Source organism: Chiloscyllium plagiosum, unplaced genomic scaffold (assembly GCF_037043375.1).
Source record: "Chiloscyllium plagiosum isolate Xiang-an unplaced genomic scaffold, Cpla_swu_hap1 HiC_scaffold_9, whole genome shotgun sequence".
In the NCBI taxonomy this organism is placed as follows: Eukaryota; Metazoa; Chordata; class Chondrichthyes; order Orectolobiformes; family Hemiscylliidae; genus Chiloscyllium; species Chiloscyllium plagiosum.
In genome coordinates, this window is record NW_028270147.1 from 50,005,362 (window position 1) to 50,021,531 (window position 16,170).

The 16,170-nt window shown below is 46.1% G+C and overlaps 1 long non-coding RNA gene across 3 annotated transcripts in view; it reads right to left on the bottom strand.

The window, feature by feature from the left end:
- The window catches only part of LOC122554358 (uncharacterized), a 78,268-nt gene that overhangs the window by 19,975 nt on the left and 42,123 nt on the right, over nt 1–16,170 (bottom strand). The gene's annotated exons all lie outside the window — the stretch shown is intronic.

Consider the following 16,170-nt stretch of genomic DNA (forward strand, 5'->3'; position numbering starts at 1 on the left):
GAAATAATTGATAGATTTCTGATTACCAGTGGTGTCCAGGATTCTGGGGATGGGGTATGTAAAAGGCATTGAAATATTCAATCAGCCACAATTGGATTGACTGGCAGGGCAAATTTGATGGGCTGAATAACCTACTCCTTTGTTCCTGTGGCAATCAAGCAAAGTCAACAGTTCTCTCCATCTGTCAAAATAAGAAAAAAAGTGCTCAGAAAATCTACTTGTGTGTCTGGGATCTCAGCCAAGCATGCACAACGAAGACAGGTATATGAACTCTTTCGGTAGAATTGGTTGGTCTCAAATGTGCTATTTTTACTGTATGGTTCATTGTTTCTATATGTGATGTATACTGTGCCTGGGTCATGAGTTGACATGGAGGGTATGAGGATCTATGGGACTGGGTACGCAGGACAAGGTGGCACAGAGGAGACATGCAATGGTGTTTGTGGCATGGGCAAGATCTTTCAAAATTACCTTTCTCAAGATTCCAGAATGCAGAGTAGGCATCATCGTGAGCCTTAGGAGCACTGATTCAGGAGTCATCCAGGATCTGACCTGACTTTAAGGGGAAGCCTCTGAAGAACTTCTATGACTAGGATTAGCTCAGTAAGGACACTAGGTTTCTGTCATTGTAATACATTAATGATTCAGTGAGACTTTTATAGAAACAGTTAACTGTCACAATGGAATTTAAACTCATAATCTCTAAGCTTCTGAATAACTAATTCACCAACATAACCATTGTCAAACCTTTCTCATATATTGTGTTGTTGAGATAATTTGCTATCAATATCATGAGCTTTACCTTTTATAAAAACTTGATTTTTAAAGTGTTACTCAATGTATTGGGTATTCATCTTTATTACTTTAGGTCCCTCCACAAATAACAACAAATGCTGGAGAGCACAATAGGTCAGACAGCATTCATGGAGAGAGAGCAAGTTTCGAGTCTAGATGACCCTTCATCAGAGCTGAAGTCAAATGTGGAGGGGACAGCATCTGTGCTATTGTTGGGGGAGAGGTGTAGACGAGTATAGTAGATGTAGGGTACTGATGGAGAAAAGATGTTGATAATTCAGATTAAGTGATTGGAATGTGAGAATGGCAGAACAATGGTGAATCTAACTGCTAGACTTGAAAGGACAGTAACTAGAAATGGGGGAAGGGGAGGACATGATAACAAGCTAAAAGAAAGGGAAGAAATGGGAGTTGGTTCACTATTTGAAGGTGTAAAACTCAACATTAAGTCCAGAAGATTGTAAAGTGCTGAGTCTGAAGATGAGATGTTGTTCCTCCAGTTTGAGCTGTGATTTACTGGAACACTGCAGCATGCCAAGGACAGATATGTGGGCATGCGAGCAGAACTCTGTGTTAAAATGACCGGCTGCAGGTAGGTCAACCTTGGTAATTGCAAATAATTGTATAAATTTCCATAAACTGTTGCACTCTCCTCAAATGAAGGAAAGCCATAATCTGGAATCCAGTGGGATACCAGCTTCCGTGGAGTTATTTCACTGGGAGTAGTTTGGATGTGCTTGATGGAATTACATTGTTAGCGCTTCTTCTGTCAAAGATGGTGATTAGAGAAATGCTGCTGTGTGTTTAGGGATGGATGGTGTTGTAGAACAGATGGATCTAGGGGTTCAGGTACTTAATTCTTTGATGTTTGTGTCACATATAGACAGGGTGGTTAAAAAGACGCTTGGCATGCTTGCCTTTATTGCTCAGTCCTTTGAATATGGGAACTGGTAACTGAATTAGTGGTGCTGGAAGAGCACAGCAGTTCAGGCAGCATCCAAGGAGCTTCGAAATCGACGTTTCAGGCAAACTCCCTTCATCAGGAATAAAGGCAGTGAGCCTGGAGCGTGGAGAGATAAGCTAGAGGAGGGTGGGGGTAGGGAGAAAGTAGCATAGAGTACAATGGGTGAGTGGGGGAGGGGATGAAGGTGATAGGTCAGGGAGGAGAGGGTGGAGTGGATAGGTGGAAAAGGAGATAGGCAGGTAGGACAAGTCCGGACAAGTCAAAGGGGACAATGCTGAGCTGCACGTTTAGAACTAGGGTGAGGTGGGGGAAGGGGAAATGAGGAAACTGTTGAAGTCCACATTGATGCCCTGAGGTTGAAGTGTTCCGAGGCGGAAGATGAGGCGTTCTTCCTCCAGGCGTCTGGTGGTGAGGGAGCAGCGGTGAAGGAGGCCCAGGACCTCCATGTCCTCGGCAGAGTGGGAGGGGGAGTTGAAATGTTGGGCCACAGGGCGGTGTGGTTGATTGGTGCGGGTGTCTCGGAGATGTTCCATAAAGCGCTCTGCTCGGAGGTGCCCAGTCTCCCCAATGTAGAGGAGACCGCATCGGGAACAACGGATACAATAAATGATATTGGTGGATGTGCAAGTAAAACTTTGATGGATGTGGAAGGCTCCTTTAGGGCCTTGAATAGAGGTGAGGGAGGAGGTGTGGGCGCAGGTTTTACAGTTCCTGCGGTGGCAGGGGAAAGTGCCAGGATGGGAGGGGTGGGTTGTAGGGGGGCGTGGACCTGACCAGGTAGTCACGGAGGGAACAGTCTTTGCGGAAGGTGGAAAGGGGTGAGAAGGGAAATATATCCCTTGTGGTGGGGTCTGTTTGGAGGTGGCGGAAATGTCGGCGGATGATTTAGTTTATGCAAAGATTGGTAGGATGGAAGGTGAGCACCAGGTGCGTTCTGTCCTCGTTACGGTTGGAGGGGTGGGGTCTGAGGGCGGAGGTGCGGGATGTAGACGAGGTGCGTTGGAGGGCATCTTTAACCATGTGGGAAGGGAAATTGCGGTCTCTAAAGAAGGAGGCCATCTGGTGTGTTCTGTGGTGGAACTGGTCCACCTGGGAGCAGATCCGGTGGAGGCGGAGGAATTGGGAATACGGGATGGCATTTTTGCAAGAGGTAGAGTGGAAAGAGGTGTAATCCAGGTAGCTGTGGGAGTCGGTGGGTTTGTAAAAAATGTCAGTGTCAAGTCGGTCTTCACTAATGGAGATGGAGAGGTCCAGGAACGGGAGGGAGGTGTCAGAGATGGTCCAGGTAAATTTAAGGTCAGGGTGGAATGTGTTGGTGAAGTTGATGAATTGCTCAACCTCCTCGCGGGAGCACGAGGTGGCACTAATGCAGTCATCAATGTAGCGGAGGAAGAGGTGGGGAGTGCTGCCGGTGTAATTACAGAAGATGGACTGTTCTACGTAGCCAACAAAGAGACAGGCATAGCTGGGGCCCATACGTGTGCCCATGGCTACCCCTTTGGTCTGGAGGAAATAGGAGGATTCAAAGGAGAAATTGTTAAGGGTGAGGACCAGTTCGGCCAAACGAATGAGAGTGTTGGTGGAAGGGTACTGTTGGGGACGTCTGGAGGAACTGTAAAACCTGCGCCCACACCTCCTCCCTCACCTCTATCCAAGGCCCTAAAGGAGCCTTCCACATCCATCAAAGTTTTACTTGCACATCCACTAATATCATTTATTGTATCTGTTGCTCCCGATGCGGTCTCCTCTACATTGGGGAGACTGGGCGCCTCCTAGCAGAGTGCTTTAGGGAATATCTCCGGGACACCCGCACCAATCAACCACACCGCCCTGTGGCCCAACATTTCAACTCTCCCTCCCACTCTGCCGAGGACATGGAGGTCCTGGGCCTCCTTCACCGCTGCTCCCTCACCACCAGACGCCTGGAGGAAGAACGCCTCATCTTCCGCCTCGGAACACTTCAACCCCAGGGCATCAATGTGGACTTCAACAGTTTCCTCATTTCCCCTTCCCCCACCTCACCCTAGTTCTAAACGTGCAGCTCAGCATTGTCCCCTTTGACTTGTCCGGACTTGTCCTACCTGCCTATCTCCTTTTCCACCTATCCACTCCACCCTCTCCTCCCTGACCTATCACCTTCATCCCCTCCCCCACTCACCCATTGTACTCTATGCTATTTTCTCCCCACCCCCACCCTCCTCTAGCTTATCTCTCCACGCTCCAGGCTCACTGCCTTTATTCCTGATGAAGGGCTTTTGCGCGAAACGTCGATTTCGAAGCTCCTTGGATGCTGCCTGAACTGCTGTGCTCTTCCAGCACCACTAATCCAGAATCTGGTTTCCAGCATCTGCAGTCATTGTTTTTACTTCATAGGAACTGGTAAGTCATGTTGAGGTTGTACAGGACATTGGTGAAGCCTCTTCTGGAATACTGTATCCAGTTCTGATCACCGAGTTATAGGGAGGATATTATTAAGGTAGACAGGGATCAGAAGAGATTTACCAGGATGTTGCCAGATATGGAAGGTTTGAGTTATAATGAAAGGCTGAGTAGGCTGGGACTTTTTTCACTGGAGCATAAAAGGTTGAGAGATGACCTCATGGAAGTTTATAAAATAGTGAAGGGTATAGATCAAGTTAATGGTAGTTGTGTTTTCTCTAAGATGGGTGATTTCAAGACTGGGGGTACACCTTTCAAGTGTGAGGTAAAATATTTATGAAAGACATGAGGGGCAATTTTTTTACACTGGTGGTTCATATGTGGAATGAATTTCCTGAGGAACTGGTGGATGTGTGTACAATTATTATGTTTAAAAGACACTTGGATAAGTACATGAATAGGAATTGTTTGGAGGGATATGGGCCAGAAACAAGCAAATGGGGCTAGCTTAGTTTGGAATTATATTCAGCATTGGCTGATTAGACTGAAGGTCTGTTTCTGTGCTGTATGACTGTATGACACATGTTTAAAATGTGTATACATTCTTTTATGTGAACACTGACACTCAGGACACCACATACGCCCTCCACCTCCTCCATGATTTTCGCTTCCCCGGTCCCCAACGCCTTATCTTCACCATGGACATCCAGTCCCTGTACACCTCCATCCCCCATCACGAAGGACTCAAAGCTCTGCGCTTCTTCCTTTCCCGCCGTACCAACCAGTACCCTTCCACTGACACCCTCCTTCGACTGACTGAACTGGTCCTCACCCTCAACAACTTCTCTTTCCAATCCTCCCACTTCCTCCAAACCAAAGGAGTAGCCATGGGCACCTGCATGGGCCCCAGCTATGCCTGCCTCTTCGTAGGATATGTGGAACAGTCCATCTTCCGCAGCTACACTGGCACCACCCCCCAACTTTTCCTCCGCTACATCGATGACTGTATCGGCGTTGTCTCGTGCTCCCACGAGGAGGTTGAACAGTTCATCCACTTTACCAACACCTTCCACCCCAACCTCAAATTCACCTGGACCGTCTCAGACTCCTCCCTCCCCCTCCTAGACCTCTCCATTTCTATCTCGGGTGACCAAATCAACACGGACATTTACTATAAACCGACCGACTCCCACAGCTACCCAGACTACACCTCCTCCCACTCTGCCCCCTGTAAAAACGCCATCCCATATTCCCAATTCCTTCGTTTCCGCCGCATCTACTCCCAGGAGTACCAGTTCCAATACCGTCCAACCCAGATGGCCTCCTTCTTCAAAGACCGCAATTTCCCCCCAGACGTGATCGATGATGCCCTCCACTGCATCTCCTCCACTTCCCGCTCCTCCACCGTTGAGCCCCGCCCCTCCAATCGCCACCAGGACAGAACCCCACTGGTCCTCACCTACCACCCCACCAACCTCCATATACAGCTTATCATCCGTCGTCATTTCCGCCACCTCCAAACGGACCCCACCACCAGGGATATATTTCCCTCCCCTTCCCTATCAGCGTTCCGAAAAGACCACTCCCTCTGTGACTCCCTTGTCAGGTCCACACCCCCCCACCAACCCAACCTCCACTCCCGGCACCTTCCCCTGCAACTGCAAGAAATGCAAAACTTGCGCCCACACCTCCCCCCTTACTTCCCTCCAAGGCCCCAAGGGATACTTCCATATCCGCCACAAATTCACCTGCACCTCCACACACTATCATCTATTGCATCCGCTGCACCCGATGTGGCCTCCTCTATATTGGGGAGACAGGCCGCCTACTTGAAGAATGTTTCAAAGAACATCTCTGGGACACCCGGACCAACCAACCCAACCACCCCGTGGCTCAACACTTCAACTCCCCCTCCCACTCCACCAAGGACATGCAGGTCCCTGGACTCCTCCATCGCCAGACCATAGCAACACGATGGTTGGAGGAACAGCGCCTCATCTTCCGCCTAGGAACCCTCCAACCACAAGGGATGAACTCAGATTTCTCCAGTTTCCTCATTTCCCCTCCCCCCACCTTGTCTCAGTCAAATCCCTCGAACTCAGCACCGCCTTCCTAACCTGCAGTCTTCTTCCCAACCTCTCCGCCCCCACCCCCACTCCGGCCTATCACCCTCACCTTAACCTCCTTCCACCTATCGCATTTCCAATGCCCCTACCCCAAGTCCCTCCTCCCTACCTTTTATCTTAGCCTGCTGGACACACTTTCCTCATTCCTGAAGAAGGGCTCATGCCCGAACCGTCGATTCTCCTGCTCCTTGGATGCTGCCTGACCTGCTGCGCTTTTCCAGCAACACATTTTCAGCTCTGATCTCCAGCATCTGCAGTCCTCACTTTCTCCCTGTGAACACTGACACCTGTGTTCAGTCAAGGAGTTGCAACATAAACCAAGTTTAAGAATCTCTTTTGTCATGATTTTAGGAGCAGTCAAGGGCATGACTGCAAACAACTGTAGGAGGTCATCTAGACTCGAAACATTAGCTTGTTTTCTCTCCATAGATGCTGCCTGACCCGCTGTGATCGCCAACATTTTTGCTTTCAGTTCACTATTAACAACTACATTGCAATAGGATTCAATGGATAGAGACTTATTCAAACCCCCAGCTCAATTGTATCCCCTCAACCTGATGGAGTGATTATTTGTAGTACCTTTACTGCCACACTGAATGAGAGCAGTTTGCAGGATGATTATTGGTCCTTCTTTAGCTATATTGCCCAAATCTTCCAAAAAACTGTCTCTGCAACAATGAACCTTGACAGATGCCAAACACGACCCCGAGGAAGTTCTGATACACTGACTCCGTGGGAATTACTTGGGAAGTTTAAAATTCCAACAGAGATTTACCTATCATCTGGAGCCCTCCAGAAGATCTCTATATCTGAGTTAGAGTCAGAGACATCTGAGGTTCCTAATTCTCTTACTGGATAGCCATCCAGGAAATATTCGAGGTATTAAAACACACTCTAATTCTTGAGTGATACAAAACTGACGCCCAGTCCTCCCTAGAACATCTTGACACCAAGAACAGCTACGAAAGAATCCTTCTAGAGAGAGGAGGAAAACTTCTTCAAGGCAGGCATCCTTGCAAGAGGATCCGCAGTAGGGTTAAAATCAACGAGGTAAAAACAATGACTGCAGATGCTGGAAACCAGATTCTGGATTACTCATTGACTACAATTCAGCCTTCAACACTATTATCCCCTCGAGACTGATTACCAAACTTAGTGATCTCGGACTAAGCCCCACTCTCTCCAACTGGATCCTCAGTTTCCGGACCCACAGGCCACAATCAGTGAATATTGGGGACAATATTTCATCCTCACTAACACTCAACACTGGAGGCCCCCAGGGGTGTATACTCAGCCTCCTACTGCACTCGCTGTATATCCATGACTGCATTGCCAAATACCAGACTAATGCCATTTACAAGTTCGCTGATGATACCACCATAGTCGGTCGAATCTCAGGTGGCGATGAAACAGACTATAGACCGGAGGTGGAAGACCTGGAAAAATGGTGCAGTGAGAACAACCTGGCTCTCAACGCCAGCAAAACCAAGGAACTCATTATTGACTTTTGGCGGGATGTTACTCATGCCCCTCTACACATTAACAGCATAGAGATGGAATGATGGAGAGTGTCAAGCTCCTGGGAGTGGTCATCCACAACAAGCTTTCTTGGACTCTTCATGTGGACGCACTCGTTACAAAGGCCCAACAACATCTCTTCTTCCTCAAGCAGCTGAGAAAATTTGGCATGACGGCGAATACACTTGCCAACTTTATAGGTGCGCCATCGAGAGCATTCTGTCTGGATGGATCACTACCTGGTATGGCAACTGTACCATTCAAGATCGGAGGCGGTTACAGACAATGGTGAACTCAGCCCGGACAATCATAAAGGCCAACCTTCCATCTATGGAATATATCTACCAGGCTGCTGTCAAGGAAAGGTCACCAGCATTCTTAAAGATCTATCCCACCCTGGCAATGTTTTTCTACAACCTCTACCATTGGGGAGAAGGTACAGAAGCCTGAACAGACACACACACACCAGCAGTTTTGTAACAGTTTCTAACCTACTGTTGTTCGAATACTAAATGGACTCACAAGCTCTTAACATTCGCCTGTACCTGCGTTTTTGGTTTTGCTGCTTTTTATCTATTATTTACTTATCTATGTTACTTAACTCTGTGATCTGCCTGTATTGTTCGCAAGACAAAGCTTTTCACTGTACCTTGGTACACATGACAATAAATTTAATTTAATTCGATTCAATTCATTGACTCACCAATAATACCCCGTCCCAAACTCTGCCTTCAACACCATGACGTGCCCCTATCTGACCTGACAGCTGACCCAACACACACCAAGATCCCCAACTCCTGACAGACTCCTGACCTGAGCCAACCTCACCCCACCCCACACCACCCCCCCAACCAGACACCCCGGTAAACCCCAATTTAAGCCCTTACCCGAATCCCCAACATCCCCTGATCCATTGGACTCTCCACCTTAATCACCCACTTATCTGCCATGCTGTCCCACACTAATGTGAACCCTGACCCTTCACCCACCTGCCAATCCAACACCTCACCCACCACCTGGCAGCTCACCCCTTCACTCACTGATGTGCTATTCTGCTTATCTGATTCTGTGCTGTGAACTTCACCCAACAGTTCCTCCAAGATTAGTTCTGAATTTCACTGTTTGTTAATTTTTCCAGATGCACTCCGATGTCCAGCGATACACGAATTCAAACAGCAAACTGTGCAGGTTCTGTCTCTCTGTCTCGCTCTCTCTCTCCTGCACTGTCCTCACCATGTGCTTCCTTTGTTTGCCCTTCTCCCTTTTAAACTGCTGTTGTTTTGACTTTTTTTTTCCAAAGTTCCAAAACAATGCAACAGCATATAAAACAGTAATTGCTGCTCCTGGAATTTGAGGAAATCACCTCCAACACCTAAAATACCTCAAAAAAAGGAGCAGCTCATACAGCCAGAAATTTTTCCTGTCCTCCATCTTGGATTACCCAGAATCCACTTTAGTTCACAACTAATCTTGGAGGAACTGTTGGGCGAAGTTCACAGCACAGAGTCAGAGAATTAATTGTTGTTTTAAGTCTGTCCAATAGAAGGGCTGCAGTAGTGGGTATAGTGGATTCTTTCTTGATTATATGTTTTTGGAGATAAGTCTCTTGATTAAACTTCAAATATAAGCCATAGCTATTAATTTAACCTGGGGCAGTGTTTGTAGAGGAATAAGACGGTGTTATTTTCTGGGTCTGTAGATTGTGAAGGAGCAAAAAATGGCCTTTGCAGTGATATGTACTTCTTGTCAGATGTGGGAGTTTAAAGAGAGTTTAAGGGTTACTGCGGATTATATCTGCCATAAATGCTGTTGGATGCAAATCTTATCAGATCGAGTGGATCGGTTGGAGAGACAGATAGAAGCAATGAGGAATTTGCAACAGCTATAGAATGTGATGGATGGCAGTTATAGAAAGGGGGGAAGTCTCAGATACAGTCACATACACGGGTTAACTCCAGCAAGGTTAAGAGAGGTAGGAAGCTAGAACAGGAGTCTTTTGTGGATATACCCATTTCAAACAGGTATGCTGTTTTGGAAAATGTAGGGGGTGATGGATTCTCAGGGGAACGTAGCACAAACAGCCACGTTTCTGGTATTGAGACTGGCTCTAATATAACGAGGGGTACGTTGGCTTCCAAGAGATCAATTGTGTGTGGGGATTCTGTAGTCAGAAGAACAGACAGACGTTTCTGTGGCCAGCAGAGAAAAAGCAGAATGGTGTGTTGTTTCCCTGGTGCCAGGATCAAGGATGTCTCTGAGAAGGTGCAGAATGTTCTCACGGGGGAGAGGGGCCAGCAGGAGGTCATTGTCCACATTGGAACCAACGACATTGGAAGGGAAAAGGTTGAGACTCTGAAGGGAGATTACAGAGAGTTAGGTAGAATTTTAAAAAGGAGGTCCTCAAGGGTAGTAATATCTGGATTACTCCCAGTCCAACGAGCTAGTGAGGACAGGAATAGGAGGATAGAGCAGATGACTACATGGCTGAGGAGCTGGTATATGGGAGAAGGATTCACATTTATGGATTATTGGAATCTCTTTTGGGGTAGAAGTGACCTGTACAAGAAGGACGGATTGCATCTAAATTGGAAGGGGACTAATATACTGGCAGGGAAATTTGCGAGAACTGCTGGGGAGGATTTAAACTAGTAAGGTGGGGGTGTGTGGGACCCAGGGAGATAGTGAGGAAAAAGATTGATCTGAGACGGGTACAGCTGAGAACAGAAGTGAGTCAAACAGTCAGGGCAGGCAGGGACAAGGCAGGACTAATAAATTAAACTGCATTTATTTCAATGCAAGGGGCCTAACAGGGAAGGCAGATGAACTCAGGGCATGGTTAGGAACATGGGACTAGGATGTCATAGCAATTACGGAAACATGGCTCAGGGATGGGCAGGACTGGCAGCTGAATGTTCCAGGATACAAATGCTACAGGAAGGATAGAAAGGGAGGCAAAAGAGGAGGGGGAGTGGCATTTTTGATAAGGGATAGCATTACAGCTGTGCCAGGGGAGGATATTCCCGGAAATACATCCAGGGAAGTTATTTGGGTAGAACTGAGAAATAAGAAAGGCATGATCACCTTATTGGGATTATAGACCGCCCAATTGTCAGAGGGAAATTGAGAAACAAACTTGTAAGGAGATCTCAGCTATCTGTAAGAATAATAGGGTGGTTATGGTAGGGGATTTTAACTTTCCAAACATCAACTGGGACTGCCATAGTGTTAAAGGTTTAGATGGAGAGGAATTTCTTAAGTGTGTACCAGACAATTTTCTGATTCAGTATGTGGATGTACCTACTAGAGAAGGTGCAAAACTTGACCTACCCTTGGGAAATAAGGCAGAGCAGGTGACTGAGGTGTCAGTGGGGGAGCACTTTGGGGCCAGTGACCATAATTCTATTTGTTTTAAAATAGTGATGGAAAAGGATAGACCAGATCTAAAAGTTGAAGTTCTAAATTGGAGAAAGGCCAATTTTGACGGTATTAGGCAAGAACTTTCAAAAGCTGATTGGAGGCAGATGTTCGCAGGTAAGGGGTTGGAAAATGCGAAGCCTTCAGAAATGAGATAACAAGAATCCAGAGAAAGTATATTCCTGTCAGGGTGAAAGGGAAGTATGGTAACTATAGGGAATGTTGGATGACTAAAGAAATTGAGGGTTTGGTTAAGAAAATGAAGGAAGCATATGTCAGGTACAGACAGGATAGATCGAGTGAATCCTTGGAAGAGTAGAAAGTAGGAGTATACTTAAGAGGGAAATCAGGAGGGCAAAACGGGAAATGAGATAGCTTTGGCAAATAGAATTAAGGAGAATCCAAAGGGGTTTTACAAATACATTAAGGACAAAAGGGTAACTAGGGAGAGAATAGGGCCCCTCAAAGATCAGCAAGGTGGCCTTTGTGTGGAGGCTCAGAAAATGGGGGAGATACTAAATGAATATCTTGCATCAGTATTTACTGTGGAAAAGGATATGGAAGATATAGACTGTAGGGAAATAGATGGTGACATCTTGCAAAATGTCCAGATTACAGAGGAGGAAATGCTGGATGTCTTGAAATGGTTAAAGGTGGATAAATCGCCAGGACCTGATCAGGTGTACCCGAGAACTCTGTGGGAAGCTAGAGAAGTGATTGCTGGGCCTTTTGCTGAGATATTTGTATCGTCGATAGTCACAGGTGAGGTGCCAGAAGACTGGAGGTTGGCAAACGTGGTGCCACTGTTTAAGAAGGGTGGTAAGGACAAGCCAGGAAACTATAGACCAGTGAGCCTGACCTCGGTGGTGGGCAAGTTGTTGGAGGGAATCCTGAGGGACAGGATGTACATGTATTTGGAAAGGCAAGGACTGATTCGGGATAGTCAACATGGCTTTGTGCGTGGGAAATCATGTCTCACAAACTTGATTGAGTTTTTTGATGAAGTAACAAAGAAGATTGATGAGGGCAGAGCAGTAGATGTGTTCTACATGGACTTCAGAAAGGCGTTCGACAAAGTTCCCCATGGGAGACCGATTAGCAAGGTTAGATCTCATGGAATACAGGGACGGTGGTGGCACAGTGGTTGTGGGCGGCACGGTGGCACAGTGGTTAGCACTGCTGCCTCACAGCACCAGAGACCCGGGTTCAGTTCCCGCCTCAGGCGACTAACTGTGTGGAGTTTGCACATTCTCCCCGTGTCTGCGTGGGTTTCCTCCGGGTGCTCCGGTTTCCTCCCACAATCCAAAAATATGCAGGTTAGGTGAATTGGCCATGCTAAATTGCCCGTAGTGTTAGATGCAGGGGTAAATGTAGGGGTAGGGGTATGGGTGGGTGCGCTTCGGCGGGTTGGTGTGGACTGGTTGGGCCGAAGGGCCTGTTTCCACACTGTAAGTAATCTAATCTGTAAGTAATCTAATCTAAACTAGCCATTTGGATACAGAACTGGCTCAAAGGGAGAAGACAGAGGGTGGTGGTGGAGGGTTGTTTTTCAGACTGGAGGCCTGTGACCAGTGGAGTGCCACAAGGATCGGTGCTGGGCCCTCTACTTTTTGTCATTTACATAAATGATTTGGATGCTAGTATAAGAGGTACAGTTAGTAAGTTTGCAGATGACACCAAAATTGGAGGTGTAGTGGACAGCGAAGAGGGTTTCCTCAGATTACAACAGGATCTGGACAGGTGGGCCAATGGGCTGAGGAGTGGCAGATGGAGTTTAATTCAGATAAATGCGAGGTGCTGCATTTTCGGAAAGCAAATCTTAGCAGGACTTATACACTTAATGGTAAGGTCCTAGGGAGTGTTTCTGAACAAAGAGACCTTGGAGTGCAGGTTCAGAGCTCCTTGAAAGTGGAGTCGCAGGTAGATAGGATAGCGAAGAAGGCGCTGGTATGCTTTCCTTTATCGGAGTATTGAGTACAGGATTTGGGAAGCCATGTTGTGGCTGTACAGGACATTGGTTAGGCCACTGTTGGAATATTACGTGCAATTCTGGTCTCCTTCCTATCGGAAAGATGTTGTGAAATTTGAAAGGGTTCAGAAAAGATTTACAAGGATGTTGCCAAGGTTGGAGGATTTGAGCTATAGGGAGAGGCTGAACAGGCTGGAGCTGTTTTCCCTGGAGCCTCGGAGGCTGAGGGGTGACCTTATAGAGGTTTATAAAATTATGAGGGTCATGTATAGGATAAATAGGCAAAGTCTTTTCCCTGGAGTCAGGGAGTCCAGAACTAGAGGGCATAGGTTTAGGGTGAGAGGGGAAAGATATAAAAGAGACCTAAGGGGCAACCTTTTCATGCAGAGGGTGGTACCTGTATGGAATGAGCTGCCAGAGGATGTGCTGGAGGCTGGTACAATTGCAACATTTAAGAGGCATTTGGATGGGTATATGAATAGGAAGGGTTTGGAGGGATATGGGCCGGGTGCTGGCAGGTGGGTATAAGTTGGGTTAGGATATTTGGTTGGCATGGACGGGTTGGACTGAAGGGTCTGTTTCCATGCTGTACATCTCTATGACTCTATGCCTCTCACCACAGGTCCCACCCCAACACTTGCTATATCCTATACCTTCACAATTTTCCTCACACACACATTTTCTCTAAAGCTTGTCAAAATATGTTAAGGACCTTTAAGCCCTTTAACCATTTAATGCCATAAGAAGGTGGCTTGGCTTGGCCTCCAACAATGATCCTGTATTATCAGAGAATCACAGAATTGCCACCATGTACAATGAGACCATTTGGCCCATTGTGCCTGCACTGACTCTTCGAGCAACCATCAACATTTCCTGCTTTTTCCCCCATACACCATTTCTAACCAAAAAACATCTGATGCTCTCTTGAATATCTAAGATGGAAAATTCCTAAAACAGGTACACTCCACAATTCTCAAGAGGACTGGGTCAGGAATGCAGAACTCCTGAGTAAAGTGAGGAAAAAGGAACAGAGTGGTAATCCAACAGTGATTGACAATCCTTGGAATAATCAACCCATGTGGCTCTGTTTCACAATGGAGTAATACAATTTCCGCCTAAATCATCAGAGATCTCTACATAATAGCTGCACACAAAAAAAATGTTTTCTGATTTTCTTTAAATATGTATAGAGTCAAGTTACTTAAGTGTCATTTGTGTTATCTGCAATTTGATTGTTGATTCATTAATTTACTGTAAACAACCAAATTAAAATAATTTAAGATACTTTACTCAATGGCATCGAACAATGCCTCTTGGATGTGCAGAGGGATTTTGGTGTCCATGTACATAGATCCCTGAAAGTTGCTACCCCGGTTGATAGTGCTGTTAAGAAGGCATACGGTGTGTGAGGTTTATTGGTCGTGGGATTGCGTTCTGGAGCCGTGATGTCATGCTGCAACTGCACAAAACGCTAGTGTGGCCTCACTTGGAGTATTGTGTTCAGTTCTGGTGTCCCCATTACAGGAAGGATGTGGAAGTATTGGAAAAGATGCAGAGGAGATTTACTAGGATGTTGCCCGGTCTGAAGCAAAGGTCTTATGAGGAAAGGCTGAGGGACTTGTGTCTGTTCTCATTGGAGAGAAGAAGGCTAAGGGGTGATTTAATAGAGACATACAAGACGCTCAGAGGACTAGATAGGGTGGACTGTGAGAGTCTTTTTCCTAGGATGATAACGTCTGCTTGTACGAGGGGGTATTGCTGCAAATTGAGGGGTGATAGATTTAAGACAGATGTCAGGTTCGTTACTCAGAGAGTGATAAGGGGGTGGAATGCCCTGCCTGCCAATATAGTTAACTCAGCCACATTTAAACAGTCCTTGGATAAGCATATGGATGATGATAGGATAGTGTAGGGGGATGTGCTTAGATTAGTTCACAGGTCGGTGCAATAGCGAGGGCCGAACAGCCTGTTCTGCGCTGTACTGTTCTATGCCTCCTGTAATGTGTTTTGTGGCCTATTCATTTAAATGTGACATTTGAGTGGTTCTTAGTGATAATGCACACTTTAAAAATGTATACCTTCATGTGAACATAAACCAGCATTTATTTCCTATCCCAAATTGCCAAGTGGGCAGTTAAGACCCAACCACATTTCTGTGGATCTGGAGTCATGTATAGCCAGACCAGGTAAGGTTGATAGATTTACTTCTATGAAGAACATTCAGAACTGGGTGGGTCTTTGCTACAATCAACAATGTTTATGTGTTGTTACTTTTTAATCCAAATTTTTTATTGAATTCAAATTTCACCATCTTCTATGGTAAGATTCGAAACCAGGTCCCCAGAGTATTAATGTGGAGCTCTGGTTGTAACCAGTAGAGTGACACTACCACTATGCCAGCTCCCCATAAGACAATATTAGAATCAATTTTTTCCAGGAAACTTCCAGGCTGTGTGTGGTTGCACAGAATAGAGGCGACATTGTCTAATACCTTGAAAATGCATCTGGTGGGGAATTATAATTGTGACTTTCAGCTAAGTGACTGACATGTACCTAAAAAATCCACTGCATGATTAAGAATCTCAAAAAAAGCCCCTTAGGAAGTTCACACAGTAGAGTTTCCATTGCCTGATATGAAGTGCAAACTCTTAGCCCATTTATCTAAGTTCAAAGAGTTTAGACAAGAGGTCAAAAGAAGCCAAGACTTAAGAACAGTCAAATGAGCCTAATGATAGTGCTAAAGTATAATCAGTTAAAACATTGCTATTTTCTCCCCAACACTGATGAATGCTTCAATAATGTCGAACTGGGGCCACCCTATCTAACAGGACAGTGGTTTACAGCATTATCTACAGTTAAACAAGATGAATGATAGATGGGTCCATTTTTCCATCAGCAACCAATCAGCCAGGATGACTGGTCAGTTAACAACTGCATCTTGTAACTGTTTGGGAGGCATGCAATGATAAGTAGACATTGTTTGTACTGAAATGAACCTATAAGAC